Source organism: Prinia subflava, chromosome 1 (genome assembly GCF_021018805.1).
Source record: "Prinia subflava isolate CZ2003 ecotype Zambia chromosome 1, Cam_Psub_1.2, whole genome shotgun sequence".
Classification (NCBI taxonomy): domain Eukaryota; kingdom Metazoa; phylum Chordata; class Aves; order Passeriformes; family Cisticolidae; genus Prinia; species Prinia subflava.
In genome coordinates this window covers 28,859,412-28,874,800 of record NC_086247.1, presented here as the reverse complement: position 1 = coordinate 28,874,800, position 15,389 = coordinate 28,859,412, and the positions used below count along the sequence as shown (strand labels likewise).

The following is a 15,389-nucleotide window of genomic DNA, read 5'->3' as shown; positions in this document are numbered from 1 at the left end:
ACATAACAACTAAGTTATTCACTGGGTAGCTTGGGTAGCTCTTACAAGTAACATTTCTGTTCCTGCATAAAATGGACTCCTTAATTTCAACCATGCAGGATCAGACTTTTGAACACCTTCCAAGAAGGACCTTACTAATTTATCCATAGTGGATGAAAGCTTTTTTAATAAACTTCTTCCTTTCGATAATAATGGCATGGATATAAACTGAAATGGGAACAAACAAAAGACAGAAAAAGTTGCTGAAAATACTGGTTTCAAGGTGTAGTTAAATATTTTTAGCTTGGGCAAGAAACAAGAGAGCCAGACATTGTGCAACTTCTCCAAACCCCTAAATACACAGGAAGAACAGGTGCCACACATTTGCAAAGCACCTACATCCTCCTGGTGGTCCTGAGCACTGACACCCAAGAGCCACCACTCTTCAGTGATGACCACTGCCAAGCTATGTGCCTCTCTGGTTACCTTGGCAGAGCCCGAAGAACTTAACATTTAAAAGCAGTGGCAGATCACTCTAAAAATTGTGTATACACCAGATGACACAGCCCTGCCTCATCCCTATTTTAAAGCCCAGGTTGGGTTATTTCTATACTGAATCATAGTCATAGCACTGACTGAAATGGAGAGACCTCAAGGGAAACTGAGTCAGATTTAGTCAGGAGAAAACTTGATATAATGCCCACAAAGCCCTCCGTGATGCAAGGGCGCTGTGCATTGGTATGGATTCCTGTAAGGTTCTCCTATAAAGTCATCCTGTAAAGATGACTGTCCTCTTCTAGAAAACATTACAAAGCATACTGTGCTCGCTGCCTTAACTAGCTCCAATCACTTGTTAAAATCATTGAATAGAAAGTACTTCCCTTTTAAACCTTCCTTTTCTTTTTTGTGAATTTTCAAAGACATTTTCTGCCCTGCTAAAACATAAAAAAAATTCTTGAAAAATCTTTTTGTTTCTTTTGTCCAATCTCTTTGCCTTCAAACCCCCCCAATTTTCTTTTTTCCTTGGAAAAAATGATGAAATGAAAGTGGAATGCAAGAACAAAGGAAACTGAACAAAATCTTTCCTCAGCATTTTTGTTGTCTTTCCTTCCTTGGTTTTCCCAAGAAATAAAAAGAATGCAAATGAAAAAAAGAAACTAAGAAAGAAAGAAAGAAAGACAAAGAAAGAAGGGATTTAAAATCTTTTTTTCAAACAAACACATTTTCTTTAGAGTAGACATAGACCTGTCTTGAAAGATATTTAAATTATTTCTACTACTAAGTTCATAATTTTGTATCTACTCTGAAAAAGGATACAATACTCTCAGAAGACTAAGTAATGTAACTTAAGCTAATACTGTAAGAAAAGCAGGGGTTTTTTAATGCTAAATATATTTTCTGAAGGTTCCAGGGCTTTATTTAAAGATAATGTTTGAGCTAAGGAAAGCTAAGGATACATGGGGAGCAGCCCCATGGAAAAGCTGCGTCTTTGAAGGCTTCAGTAGAGTGTTGGGATGAGCCAGAGCAGATGGAGTTCAGACTGAACTTCAAAAGCAGTGAGATCAGAGACAGTCAGTCAAGGAAGACCTCTGCATGTGATGTCAGGAGTGAAGCACAAGACTGACATGAGGCATCCCACCAGGCAGAAGTCAAAATAACAAAGGGAATGACCCAGGTCAGATGTAGTTAATTTACAGGAAAACAGCATGAAATGCTTTGACTATATGCTGACAGAAAGAGGTCAGAAAAGGACAGAAAAGCATAGTGGCACTTGAACCAGGGGAGGTGACTGCTGCAGACTTCTGTGCAAGCAGAACAGAGAAATAACTAGGGACAGACTGATGACAGGTGAAGCCCTGAATGAAGGAAGCTGAGCAGGTGAAACAAGACCAGTGATTCCTCTTAGCTCCCTGAAAAGCAGGAGTTCAGCATAAGTGCTAAAGGACCTAGAATCTGCTCAGCATACATGACAACCAGAAGTAACTACAATTATAACACAAAAACATCTCAGCCTTCCAGTACCTAAAGGGGACCTACAAGAAAACTGGTGAGGGACCGGTTTAAAGGGCATGTAGTGACAGAAAAAGGGGCTGTGGCTTTAAACTGAGAGTGGGTTTAGATTAGATCTCAGAAGGAGGTTTTTTTTACAGGGAGGGTGGTGAGGCACTGGAACAGGTTGCCCAGAGAAGCTGTGTATGCCTCATCCCTGAAAGTGTTCAACACCAGCCTGGATGCAGCTCTGAGCAACCTTGTCTAGTGAAAATTGTCCCTGCCCTGGCAGATGGGTTGGAACTGGATGACCTTTAATGTCTCTTCCAACCCAGGCCATTCTATGATTCTGTGGTTCTAGATTCACCTTCTGTGAACCCTTATCATGTAGTGATATCAGAGGGCTTACTCCTCCTGTTTAATGCCTCCCAAAAAACGAGGCTGAAATAGTATTCACCCAGGCTGGTGCCTTTAACACAGGAGAGTTTCTGGAATGCTTGAAGCTGGACCAGCACGCACCAGCTGCCCCAACCAGCCCTGGACAGAAACCTGGCAAAGATATACATTGAAAACACAACTGCCTGAACTCCCTCTGATTCCACTACATGAACTCCTGGACATCAAAACATCAATGCTAAATACCTTGGATTTAGGAGATGCTCCAGAGGCTAGCTTTAAAGAGAAACTTATTTGAAATCATAACGATGGAACAATAAAAAGCTAATTTCTAAGAGCTCTCTGTCAGCTGAAATGATTTACTCCTGCTTTTACAATAGAAAGTGATATTGTGCTGCCCTCTGGTGAATCTCTGTTCGGGGACTGGGATTTTGTGGCTCTTAGGAGGATGCTTCAGAACTCGGTGCAAACTCTGCTGCCACAGATGGAGTTCATATGGAGCCCTTCATCTGTCAGGCTCAAAAGAGTCCTACCTCCACCCTTGGCAGTCTGTCAGACTCAAATAGTTGAACCTTGCAGACAGACACTGCTGAGACAGAATAGTGGTCAATGGAACTGCTTGGGGTTTTTAAAATTTTCTTGTGTGATAACCCTTTAAAGATGAAGATTTCTTCCCTTTTCACAGAACTCTCCACACAAGTTGTTGGGGATGCTGAAGTCTAAAGGACAGTAACAGGGAAAGGCCTGGAACACGGGGGTAAGAAACGTGGTTATTTCACCTCTGGTAAAATTTAAACAATAGTCTGCATTCACATTTCAGTCACTACCAGTTCAGAAAACTAATCTTTACACTCTATTGGATAAAATTTCTTCTTCTTGTGGGAACTTCTTGCTTTTTAGACATCAATATTTGCCATTACTGAAATCTATATGATAAATGATCCCTGTAGCCATTCCTCAAAATTGCACTTAAATGCCCAATTATATTTGTGGTTTCAGAATGACAGATATTTTATTGCATAACCCACACTTTTATGGTGAATAATGTGTTATTTTTGCTTGCGACTGTTGCAGGGATAAAGCAGAGCTGAGGCAGTTCAGCCTGACATGATGATGAGGAGAATGCAATTTTGGTTCCAAAAAACCTGTATCTGGAGTGAAGCAGATAGACAGGCTGCAGCTCTGGGGACCAAATGAAGTTAACTGGTGGGGAAGCTGCTGCAAAAGTTTGGAGTGAGACTCAAACACCTTTGAAAACCAGCATCCAAAAGACCCAGTGCACTTCAGGACCAGGATCTGGCCAGGATTTTCTGAGCGAAGTCCTGCCTGAATTTATGGTGGTACATGTAAAGGATGTGCTTGTGATAGGCAGATGTCATGCTTCAGTGTCCCAGCAGGAGATGGCAGCGTGTCCCTCTTCCATTCCCTTCCCCTTGGCTTCTGGGTTTAGAGCAGCTTCATTCATGTCCTGCTGCAAAGAATGCTCAGCCCACGCCTTCCAGAGGGAAAAGAGTGGGAAATGTCAACAGCTTCACCTCTCTGGGTTTCTTAATGAATTATAGATGGAGCATAGGCAAGAGACTAAATTGTTCTGACAACTGAGCGACTTTGAATGTGAGAACCCAAACGTGACAGGACAGGAGAGGTTCATGGAGGCCGTGGGGATTGTGGCTCCCTGTCCGGGGCTGTCAGGCTGTGTTCGGCTAACGGGGGCACTGCCCAGGTGCTTCATCTGCTCACCCTCAAGCTTTGTTACAGGACTCCCTTGTGAATGCTCAGTCTCCTACTGCTTTCTTCTCCCTGTCATCCCTCTGGCTCCCTCTCAATATACGAGCCTTTCATCTTCTGTTCTTCTGTCTTGGTTTGAAAAGACGGGTCTCTGCTAAAGAAGGCAAGAGCCTCCCTTGAAATGGAAAATGTAAACCCCCTCCCTGCAAATTATTATAATTTTGAAATTAAGGGGCTCTAAGGCAACGATAGGGGAATAGGAATAACAGGTCTTTACTAGGAAAATGAAACTAAAAATGCAGCAGTACAAAAAACCTCACTGCCAGAGTCAGAATACAACCTGACACCTTGTTGGTTAGGGTGTTGCTAGCAGTCCAGTTAAATCATGGCTGCAGTCCTCCTGGAGTGAGAGATGTGGTTCTGTTGAACCTTCCTGTAGAAGGGTGTAGTTTCCCTCAGAAGGTCCAGTGGTGATGAGATGGGCCCAGTCTTCCTCTGGGGATCCAGTGGAAACAGGCTGCCTTGGTGTTCCACATCTCAGTTTTTATACAGCTAGGAATGCTTGGCTCCTCCCACTGGGTGGAGCATCTCACAATGGGATGATGTAATTTTATCAGTCATGCAGTGAGCCTTAATGGCCCATTAACAACACATATCACCCTGGAGGGAGGATGTGTCATGGAAAAGATAAAGAACACTGCCCCACCTGCTTTTAACAGATGGTAATAGAATACATACTTTTGGTTACATCTTGCATTGCAACCTAAGATATCTTCCAAATCCTGAAAATATACTTCCTCTATGAAGATAGCATCCTACAGGAGAACTGAGGACTTACCTTACTTCCACTCCAGAAAATTCCCTCTACAACTTCAGACCCAGCTCAGGCACCAGCAGGCAGAGTTTATCTCCAAGGGCCCAAAGATTGAGCACAGCCCTCATATGTGACACCCTCAAGGCCTCCCTAAAGAAAACATCTGAAGGCAGGCAATCCTGCCTTTGGGTACAGCTCCTGTACCCACAACAGCTCACACCAAACTACACACCTCATTTAGAGAAGGGAGGACATGGCAGGTGGACTTTGCTCAATCCATAACCATTTCCACATCAGGACTGTTCTCTGCATGCAAATACCATGGCCCTGGCAGGAAAATGCCATTTGCGCTCCTGAAACAACCCTTACTGTAGCACTATGCTTACCTGTATTAAAATGAAATCAAAGCACCCTTCCTTCACCCAAACAATCTTCCTTTAAACCTCTTGATTTTAAATTGAATGTATTTTCTGACCTTTTCCACTACGTGGCCTAACCAGACTTTAACTGCCGGGTAGCTGGAGGCAGCTCCTGAATGTCTCCTTTCTGTAACTTGCCACAGCTGGTGGATTCCTGACAGCATAACCTGATAAGGCATTACACACATATTTTATGACATCATCAGGGCTGCATTTGTTCTTGTGTGGGCCAAATACTCGGGTCAAACTTTTCATAGGTATCTCCTACTGCAAGTCCTGCTTTGGAGCCTGTCTGCAGAAGCTGGTGGGAGTTGTGCTTTCAGCATTACAGTTGGGTCCATTGCAGTAAATGATACATGATGGAGATAATTGTCTTGTACAGCCCAAGCTCAGAATTTTATACTTTCTTATTCTCCACAGAATGGTGTTTGTATCATCTTCCAGGAGTGGTCTCTGACCAGAGATAACTCCTGAGTGGTGCATGGGATTCGTGTTGAGAAAGAGCCTTCTGACTGCAGCCAAAATTATGCTTCAGGCTGTTCTAACTTGGTGAAACCCCATATTTTGTGTTTCAGACTGGGCATTTGATAACAGTGGGTCCTTTGAACCCTAATCCCCCTGTACTAGAGATCTTTCTCTTTTCTCAGTACTTCTCCACCACAGGACATGTTCAGCTTTCTATCCACTCCAGTTCCTCTTTCTTTCTTTCTTCTTTCTTTCTTCTTTCTTTCTTTCTTTCTTTCTTCTTCTTTCTTTCCTTTCTTTCTTTCTTTCTTTCTTTCTTTCTTTCTTTCTTTCTTTCTTTCTTTCTTTCTTTCTTTCTTTTCTTTCTTTCTTTTCTTTCTTTCTTCTTTCTTTCTTTCTTTCTTTCTTCTCTCTTTCTCTCTTTCTCTCTTTCTCTCTTTCTCCTCTTTCTCTCCTCTTCTCCCTCTTTCTCACTTTCTCTCTTCTCTCTTTCTCTTCTTTCTCTCTCTCTTTCTCTCTTTCTCTTCTCTCTCTTCTCTCTTTCTTTCTCTTCTCTTTCTTTCTCTCTTTCTTTCTCTCTTTCTTCTCTCTTCTCTCTTCTTTCTCTCTCTTCTTTCTCTCTTTCTCTCTTCTCTCTCTTTCTCTCTTCTCTCTTCTCTTCTCTCTTTCTCTCTCTCTTTCTTCTCTCTCTTTCTTTCTTTCTTTCTTTCTTTCTTTCTTCTCTTTCTTTCTTCTTCTTTCTTTCTTTCTTTCTTTCTTTCTCTTCTTTCTTTCTTTCCTTTCTTTCTTTCTTTCTTTCTTTCTTTCTTCTCTTTCTTTCTTCTTCTTTCTTTCTTTCTTTCTTTCTTTCTTTCTCTTCTTTCTTTCTTTCTTTCTTTCTTTCTTCTTTCTTTCTTTCTTTCTTTCTCAGTTTCCAGTCTCTTTGCTGCCTGAGGCAACCACCTCTGCTACAGGTGCCAGAGGCTACATTAAGGTATCAAAATAGGAATAAGTGTGCATGAGAACCTAATAAAGTAAATATAAAGATGTCAAAATTTTATCAAAAAGAGTCATTTCAGATAATTTTCAGGCATTGCCACATTAAAACAGAAGATATTATGGAACAACCTGAATACATAAACATGATCCTTGCTTCACACTGGTCTTAAGTGAATAAGAGCAATTAAATGCTTCTGGAGACAGTAGGCAACAGGATTGCTGTTTGGACTGAGGTGCTGCCTGGCAGAACGTCTCCTAACACCACAGTGTTACTGGAGTCAAGATTGTGAAGTTTCTTCAAAGGCACTTAAAAAATTGTAAAATGTATTTGTAATTGGTTGAATTGCTGTTTCTGCATCTGCAATGGTTTCTTTTGGCTTCTAGCAGTCTAAATGTAGATCCAGTACTGAACTACACCAACCTTAAGAAAAAGATTGCCTTTCTCATGCAATACCTAGTGCATTTTGCTTTTAGGGTTCCTATGCACTAAATCAGGACAAATCCTTTCTTACAACAGGTTAAAGCTCTTCTGGTGCAATTATGTTTTGCGCTGCTTGGCTTTGTAGCACCCATTTACGAGAACAGTTCAAGACAGACACATCTTATTCCAAGAAGTGAAGACCAGATGTGCACATCATTAAGGCCTGGTCCTGAAGGCCTGATGCTGGAAGGAATTACTGCCATGGACTGAGATGCTCTTGCAGGCTGTCAGACAGGCTTTGCAGACTGTGCATGCCATAAGCCTTCAAAACAGTTCATGTTTCTGCTTTGTGAAGCAGCAGAATAAGGTTCTGATCTAATGCACCTCTACTTACTTCTTCAGAAATCATGGCTGGTTTATCATAGGATGTGTGTGCTTTATAATGCAAAAACAGATCTAAGACAAAACCAAACAGTCCCAAACCACTGGTCACTTTTAATGCCTTCTAAGCCTTAACATCTTCTAGAGAGAAACCAAGTCTCTCTGAATCCATCTGTGGCACTCTACGGCACAATCTGCATTCATAGTCCAAGCAAGTCATTCATGCCTTGTCAGACAACCTCACCTCAAGGTTAACGTATTCAAAGTTGACCTGACTTCTCCTACCACTCTTTCCTTTCTATTCCTACTAGAATTCTAGTAAGTCCACACAAGCTTGCAGTACAGGCAGTCTCTCCTTAGAAAGAGATAAATTTGGGAAAGTGGAAAGAGTCAGGAAAAAAATTGTATGAACAATTAAGCATGTGAATTCAAGAGCTTGCTTCAAGACAGTGGAATTAATTTTCTTTAAATGGTGGAGAATTTCAGAAAATAAGAGATGTCACTAGCAGGGTTTCATGGCAGCTGTAAAACTAGATTTTCAAAGGAAGGTGAACATAATTGCATGTGAATGTGATTATGTCCCCGTGAAACACATTCTGTATCCTGGGGTTAATATACATGCATAATTATGCACCTAACCTGTCACAGAGCTATCACTTTTATTTCCCACATTCACAAGGTCTTTCTGTGTATAAACCATACTCTCACAAATCTCTGCCAAACACAGCTTCCATTATAAATCAGGCCCTGAGCAAAGAGGTTTGTAACCAAAAACTTGAAGCTCACAAATTCATTCCACAGTGGCTAATAGGGTTCCCTCCATTCCACTATCAGCAGTACAAACCTCCCCAAGCACAGGCAGGGAGAAGGGGAGTGCTGAGGCCACGGCTCTCAAATGCAGAGAGCACTGGCTGGTTTGACCAGCTGCTGAGGAAGAAACCCATAAAGAAGTGTCTGTGCAACAGCTCCTAGGAACAGCACCACATATTTTCCCCAGGCTTTAGCAGCCAAATAATGACTGCCTCAAATGCGACAGCAGAAAAGCTTTATCTGCTGAGTGACCATGCCAAAGATTACAGCTTAATTGTAGCATTATTATGTTCTTTCCCACACCCCCACAATATCCCATATTGCTTTCTGGCTGCAGTGAGGTAATTAGACCACGATTACTGCATATTTTAGAGCATATAGAAGTGAAAGCTGTCTTTGTGTTTTCCAGCTCTCACACAACTTCTCCTGATAGCTTTGCTTTTCCTGGAACTAGATGCTCTTTCATATGACACAAGGCCTGTTTATAATTGCATTTTGCTGTTTATGTAATTCTACCATGCCAAATCCCCTTTCAGTTTTTGCAATGCAACCACATTTTGAGCAAGCCTTTTGCAAACTCAGGTAATAATAATGGAAATGGAGAAATTCCCTAGACTGGGAAGTAGGCACACACAGAGTTAGCCTCAGTCATCTGACCTAAAAGACCTCTAAAATCCATGCAATTGTACTTGTTCTAAAACTGGTGTTTGAATCAGGCCCATGAAACACAACAAATAGATGGTACCTTTCCAGAGGCTACTTCCAATTTCCAAAGGACCCCAATGGTATAAAATTACAAAAGATTGCAAAATATGCAGCAACAAAACACAATGCTTTCATTGTCCCCAATAAAATATTGCTTTTCTTAAAAAAAAAAAAAGAGACTCCTACTTAGAATTAGATTCCACTTCTGTATGTTTACATTTCTGAAACCAGGCTTTGGTTTACTCAGATGCTGTCTACAGGGTCCCACCTGTGAGATCTCCCCTCTGTTCCCATCACAGGAGAAGACTGAATGACAAATGACTTCTACTAATACTAAACTTTCAGATTGCTAAAATTTGATTACTTATAGTGAGAATAACTCTATTTAAAATGAGAAATTAAAAAAATGTCTTGTATCCAGCTGTCAGGACACTACAGCCTTTTAATGTGCCTTGAGTGAGATGCACCCCCAAAATGAAGCACATGAACATCATCCCAATTTTTAAAAAAATTAATCCATTTTAAATCTAAACTGTCTAGATTACTCAGTGCCAATGCAATCATAAAATCTGTGGATGTAAATGTCTGGAAGGACAGCAGTGTTCCAGGGAAGCTTAGTGATGGTCCTTGGAGGTAGAATACAAATTAAATCAGAAGGGTCTGCTATACTTAACAAGAAGTAATCTTGAAACAGAAGGAATTAGTGAGAATTGAGCTGTGTGATATTCCACTGCAAAAGAGGCAGCAGTAGTTGAACTTGGTGACAGATCAATTTGAAGGAAATAGCATTCACCTTACAATGTGCTTTGTATAGGTGTAGAGCTATTTCAAGCCTAAATTTCATTTCATTTTAATTGATTCAATAAAACAATTTTTTACTTTTTAGCATTTGTATCTTATCAGGAATGTCAGCTTTTCTTGAGCATTTGGTGCATATATGCAGAGCCTTCTTCATTGCTGGAGATGGTCTCTGTCTTGAAGAGTTTGCTTTTTGTCAAGATAAGACCAAAACAGCACATGAGAGAATCCCTGTCTAAATAACTTCTTTTCATGAAAAAATTTCCAAGACAAAGAAGGACTTGGTGGGTTTTGAAGAGTTCTTGCAACTTATCCAGGAACCTGGTATCTGCACGCAGTGCCACCTCTCTGTGATCTTTCTTTTCTCTGAGTTGGAAACAGCCATGTGTTCCTTGAGGGATGGTGCCACCTCAACTTCAATCTTGTAAAAATAATCTGAACTGGCTGCCAGTATGCTCTGCATGATCAGTAAAGACTCACTTTTTCCTGTGGAGAGAGGGGTGCCTTCAAAGTTAGCTGTGAAGGTCATTCGTCATCTCTGGCAGAGCAGTGAACTTTCAGACACCTAGAATTAGGAGAGGAGAATCTATAAATCATGGACAAAACCAGGGGAGGGTAATGTGTGCTGACCCACTGGGAAGGGCCTCAGATGCACTCCTCTGAGCTGACGTCCTTGGCTGAGCCATCAGAGCAGACAATGTGGATAACAAAGCCTTAGGGCAGCGGGAGCAGCCCTGACAGAGCACACCTTTTCACAGCCTCACACTGTGGCACAATTTCATTGCAATTTCTCCCTGAGACCAGCGTAATGACATCATTCTGGCCTTTCAATTGGAAGCAGAACTGGGGTAAATGAAAACATCACTTGCTTTTGACAGCCCAGAATATCCCAGATTCACCTCCCCACTGAGCCACAGGCAGTGTCCTGCTTGGCACATGCAGCAGCATGGAGCAGGGAGACAAAATAAACCCAAGTCTGTCCAGTCCCCCACACCAATGTTGTGACACATGGTGCATTTATCCACCTTCTCTCCTGCTCTGGAGATGGAAATATAAAACCCTGGGCTTGATCCCAACGGACTGAGGCAGCAGAAACTAATCATGAGTCCTGCAGGAGTGATCTACGAGCTGGGTACCGCCCCCCTCAACACACCCAAACCCCTCACTGCCTCATCCTGACACACAGCAAATACAATTATAAGATCTAATCAACTGCAACTAATGTAATTCTGAAAGACTACACAGCTAATGAAAACCAGGTCTCTCCCTTCTCAATTTAATTGAGATCTTTGGTTCACACACCGTGGAAAAGAAACCCTCCATAAAGCTATGTATGAATATTGCATTTGCATATCCAGCCTGTCACAGTATTGGGCTCTTTTTCTTGACTGCTGTATGTTACATTGTAGGAAACTATCTGTGAAGGGAAATGGGCTTCAGAAAATAAACACTTTTTCACATTGTTTCAAGGGAAATCTCCAGTCTGAATGTCATCTACTAACTACCACTTTGAAGTTTGAACTTGGCATTAAAAAAAAAATCCTTAACATGAATAAATCATGATCCCTAGTAAAAATACCCTCCTCTTGCATTAAAGCAAGAATCAGAAGACAGAATTTGGCCTATAGCTTGTAAACTCAAATTTGTTGAATAACAAATGACTAAAGAAAATCCCTTTCTCCCCCTTCCTCCAAGTGTTCTTCTTGTTGCCTATTGGCATCATTTTTTCTGCAGTTTAAGCATCACTAATGCTTCAAGACTTCGCCTGCCTCTTTGCTTTCCTGTGTCATCATTAGCATTATTTTCACAGGAAGCTCTACAATATGGGCAGCACGGCAGAGAAAAAAATAAATCCATCATGCCTCCTGCAAAAAGTTTTGCTACCACCTTGAGTTACGAGCTGCCAGAGCACGATGACAGGGAAGTGATGGCTGGTAGGCAGGACAAGCAGAGCATTGCATCACTTCATGCAGTCAGTAATCAGCTGGGCTTTGCTTCTTCCAGGTCTCTCTGCTGTGCTGACCCAAATCATTACTTTTTCCCCACAGAAAGTAGTCTTGTTAAGGTTTTGAAAGAGAAGACTAAGACTGAGATTTGATGAAAGCCTGTCAGGATACAGGATAACTGCTCTCCAGAGCCAGGACAGACAGTCAAGATAGACCAGGTAAGAACAGTCTTTTGTGTTCAAGAGTGCTCAAGTTCGCTTGTGCTCAAGTGCTGCATGTGGGAAGAGCAGATACAAGTTCAAAAGCTTTGTTGGACTGATCAGCAGTAAGCATGTGTCATTCCCACTGCAGCTGAGAAGAGTCTTCAGCTGTGGAGATGTGAGCACAGCAGGGACGTGCCCGTGCACTGGAGGCCTGGGCCCACAGCCACACGCATGCTCACCACAAGAGCAGGTCCTGCCTCCGTCCCTGCACAGCCAGGAAGCCTCCACCTCTGTTATCCTTCCTCCTCAGCACCTTCACCCACCCTCTGCAACTCACCAAACCTTGTTCTTCCTCCCACAGCTGCCTCCTCCTCCTTTCCAAAGGCCACACCAGTGTTGCCACAGTGCCATCATCTGCATCCTTGAGGCTCAGTGCTTCCAGCAGAGAGCACAGCCCTCTGTTCACTGAGTGCTTCCCAGCCTGAGCAGCCTTTCTGAGTTATCACTTCTCCTTTGAATTACTTTCTGTAATAATGTACCAATCAAACACCCACACAAACTCTTGATAAAACTGCCAGTACTGATAAGAACATATATCGATTACTTTGGTTATGACCTATTAGTATCAGGATGCCCAAGTGGTGAAAAAAGGACATGTCAGACATACAAAGAGCAGATAGCGAGAAATACATGAAAACATTCTCTCAGAGAAAGAATGGAATGGTAAGAATTAGGCAATAGAAGAGCTCACCTAAGATGTGTTAAATAGCCTTAAGAACTATACCAGAGACAAACATACACAATAATGAGTAGTTAGCTGAAGAATATATACAGCTACAATACACCACATCCCACCCAGTAATTTCAACTTATTTTTTACAATTTACCATTAGACCACTGTTATAACACCCTGTTCAGGTTCCATTTTCTTGAACCAAGGATAACATTATTTATTGAAAGCTGAAACATTTACAGGTTGATTTGATGGCTGTGACAGTAAATTAATTTTTCCTTTTGTTGAAAAATTTTCTGGACTACAATGAACACCTGGCAAACTACCTGAAGAACAAAGGTCATCTAGCTCTTCATTTACTTAGATTCAATATCCAATTTATGTGCTACTTTCAGAAAAACAACCATGTCATCCTTTTAGAGAGCCCTTTTTGAATTTTCAGCAGACTTGAAACATATGATTGCAGACATTAGTTTGGGGCAGCTGCTAAACTACATGCTTTGCTATGTATTTCCATGAGTTACTCAACCAACAGAGGAACTGCAAGACTTAGTTCATCTGGAAGAAAGCAAAAACAACAGAAAGACTCATCACGCTACCCCAGTTTCACAAGTATAAAAATAGCAGAAGGTGCTAACAGATATTATGTGGGTAAGAATGAGAACTAGATTGGCACTGGAGAATTTATTCTTAGAAAATCCCTCCTTTTGGAATTGTTACAGGCATGCACTGACCCAAATAGATCATGGCTCCTATCATTCCCTAGTGCATGTGAACAGATAAAATGCTGACATGCACCAAAAAGGTTTGGGGCAAAAAAAAGCAAGCACAATCTGCACGGAAACTGCCAAAAAAAGAAAAAGCACAGCAGCTGGTACACTACTGCTAATAGGCAAAGACAGCACTGCTGGCAAACGCAGGTGAAGCGAAGGAAAGGAAAAGGCAAAATGAGGTTGGGAAATGATGTAGGCCCAAAGAGATGGAGAAAACAAGCCAATTACCACAGGGTCCCTACTGCTGTCTCAGAAGGACAGTCCTTTCAGCCATTTCAGGATACACAGTTGTTTCCACTGGGCTGGTGCTGCCCAGTGATCAAGCCTCAGGGCCACTGACGTCCCTCTGGTGCAGCTTTCTGACTCGGCTTGATTGCCCAGTGGCCGTTTTGTGGCCATGCAGATAAGGCAGGACGACAGGGAGACCACAGATCAAATCCACAGTGTGCCTCACCAGCTGAGTTACAGAGCACAGCACAGCAGGAACACGTGCAGAACTACAGTTTTCCCTCCTTCCTTCCTCAGCCCTTCCACAGTTTTTTTTATTTTCTCCCAGCGATGTCCCAGGCAGCTCTGCAGGCCCAGTGCGGTGTCACACTTGTGACAAGGTGTGTGGGAGTCAGCCACGTTTGTGTGTGAGTGACGTGTCCCACCCTCCTGTGTTTCCAGGGGTACCAGGCAAGGGAGCCTCACACAGGATGCAGATAACCAACCCAGGGGATGCCACTCAGTTGTCTAAACACCGGCAGCCAGAACCACCTGAGCTGCCTAAAGGCATCCAGGATGTCTGGATGTTTACGCAAGTACGTCCACAGAGATGAACAACTCGAGGCATGAACTGCAGGAGATCTGTGTCCTTCTGGCGGGGCAGATGGAGGCCAAAGGGCACAGTTTATGGTATTTCAGACACCATTCAATGCCCTCTCTTTAGGCAGATGAAACCTGCACCTGGATGAGGTCAGCAGACATGGCACAGGACCAACTCTCATGCTTCTCAAATAGCTATTAAGAAACCACGAAAAATGTACCAGGGCACCTCAAATGGCACCAGCTGCTTCTGCATGAGCAGCTGGAGGGGGCTCTGACTGCCACTGATGATAAAGGGGCCTGAAGGTACCTTGCAGATTCTTGCCTCAATTTAGGAGTTCTCAGTTGCACTTGAATCTCACACCAGTAATGGCACGCTTTACTATTACACAGGCACAAACATCTTCCTCTAAAATCATTTCCTACACAAAGCTGAATGCTCTTAGCACTAAATCCTTCTCAGAAAGCCATAAGGGTTTATTCAGGGATGAAACATTTTAGTCCAATACCAGAAAAATACTTTTCTCCAAGAAAACAATGCCAGAGTATCACACTCCTTCCAGGCAGGACACAAAATTAATGTCCAGACTTTCAGAAACGTTCACTATCACAGACCCTATAATGTTTCATTAACTGATGGTGCTTAGGATTTTGGGTAGAGAAGAAGCAAATAAAAGAACACAAATCTAGTCATCATATGAATATTTAAGACCCCTCTGCTGGAGCATCAATATGTGGGCTCATATCAACATTGTGTTTAATGTCCCTATGCAGCTACTGAACACATGTATAAGCATAAAATTAGCAAACAACTATCAAAAGACCTCTATTCAGGCAAAAAAAAAAAAAAGTTCTTTTCCCTTTATGAACATTTTTAAACAAAGTGTTCTTTTTTCCTGTAATTTTTTCCCATTAAAATTTTATGTTACTGCAAAGAGATGGAAGGCAGGGAACTTCTGGCCCGATTTTGTTCCCAGTTGCTCTTGTATAGTAACTGGAGGCAGAATTTTGTTCTCTCAGTAGAATTACATACAACTGTAGATT

General features: G+C 42.1%; 1 protein-coding gene across 7 annotated transcripts in view; it reads right to left on the bottom strand.

Moving 5' to 3' along the window:
• The window catches only part of PAG1 (phosphoprotein membrane anchor with glycosphingolipid microdomains 1), a 109,508-nt gene that overhangs the window by 20,858 nt on the left and 73,261 nt on the right, over window positions 1-15,389 (bottom strand). For 4 of the 7 annotated variants that reach the window (XM_063391944.1, XM_063391943.1, XM_063391941.1 and 1 more), the window contains one exon: window positions 10,364-10,448. The exons of the other annotated variants lie outside the window; for them this stretch is intronic. The gene's annotated coding sequence lies outside the window, so the exon portion shown is untranslated. The remainder of the gene's footprint in view (window positions 1-10,363; window positions 10,449-15,389) is intronic. 7 annotated transcript variants of the gene reach the window in all.